General features: G+C 35.3%; 1 protein-coding gene across 2 annotated transcripts in view; it reads left to right on the top strand.

Annotated features, from left to right (window-relative positions):
* LOC106462557 overlaps positions 1 to 1428 on the top strand; it is a 55512-nt gene that overhangs the window by 37073 nt on the left and 17011 nt on the right. The gene's annotated exons all lie outside the window — the stretch shown is intronic.

Raw genomic sequence — 1428 nt, 5'->3', positions numbered from 1 at the left:
GAAACCACGTCCATATGTTGACACAAACGCACTGGGTGTTGCCTCCTTTTCTTTTTCAAACTCAAACAATCGGACATAACATGACCAGGTTTTATACAAAAATGGCAGACAGGCCTTGATGATTTTGATGAAGTTTTAGCCCGATTGTATGAAGATTTCGAACTAGAGGAGCTGGATTTTTTAGAAGGATCCTCAACTTTAGTGGTTTGAATAGATACAGGTTTTTGTTGAGATGGTAGGAATTTATTTTTATGAAAAGTGGTTTTATGTATTAAAGTGTAATCATTGGAAAGAGCAGCTGCTTCCTGTAGTGTTTCAACTTTCTTTTCATCCAAGTAAGTTTTGAGGTCGTCACGTGCACAATGTTTAAATTCTTCAATTAGACATAATTGTCTTAGTTTGTAAATATGCAAAGAATTGCACCATCGATCAAAATAAACCTCTTTTTCGTGGGAAAATTCTATATAAGTTTTGATCTTGTTTGCGATAACCTCTAAACTTTTGGCGATAAGCCTCTGGTACTAACTCGTATGCTTTAAGAATAACTGCTTTAACCTTATCATAATTCGTACAATCTTCTAGAGAGAGAGCGGCATAAGCTTCTGGTGCTTTACCAGTAAAGACACTTTGTAATAATAATGACCATTTTTCGGTGGGCCATTTCATGGTTTGGGCAACCTTCTCAAAATGTTGTAAATATTTATCAACTTCATTTTCGTTAAATGGTGGTACTTTAACATATCGATTAAGTTCAAAGTTGTCATTTTGCCTTGGTCGATCAGTGTTGAGTCAAATTTCCATTGCTTTCAGCCTAATTTATTTTTCGGCCTCGAGACGTTTATTTTCTCTTTCAGCTTCAATACCAGCTTGTTGTTTCTCGGCTTCGATTCTAGCTTGTTCTTTCTCGGCTTTGATACGAACTCGTTCGGCCTGGACGCGTTTATTTTCTCATAGTGAACTACGAGCTTGTTCTCTCTTTTTCTCGACTTCGACTCGAGCCTGTTCAAGCTCGAGTTGTTTCAATTTTAGCTGGATCTCTAACTTATCTTTATCACTCAACCCCGATTGGCTAGTAGATACACTAAAGTCTTCCTCTAATGCTTCCTCGGGCAACAAATCATCATCGACTAGTATTTCGATAGTACGCTTTTTTAGTTCAGTTATTTTCATTGATCTTTAAACTTCTAGTTCTAAGACTTTGGCAATTGCAAGCAATTCATTTTTGTTATATTTTTCTAGTTGTTCTAGGGAGGGTGATTCAAAAAAAATCTTGATAATCAGACACGATCAAATCTTGTTGGCACTGATAAATATAAATTTAATTATGATCTAAATTTTAATTTAGATTGAATTTTGTCTCTGATTCAGATCTTGAACATGAGCCCCCAATTTATTATGTTACATATTAGAATTTCAAATGGCCTAAAA

Source organism: Limulus polyphemus, unplaced genomic scaffold (assembly GCF_000517525.1).
Source record: "Limulus polyphemus unplaced genomic scaffold, Limulus_polyphemus-2.1.2 Scaffold46, whole genome shotgun sequence".
NCBI lineage: Eukaryota > Metazoa > Arthropoda > Merostomata > Xiphosura > Limulidae > Limulus > Limulus polyphemus.
Note: the sequence above shows the minus strand (reverse complement) of the source record. Positions and strands in the feature narration are given on the sequence as shown.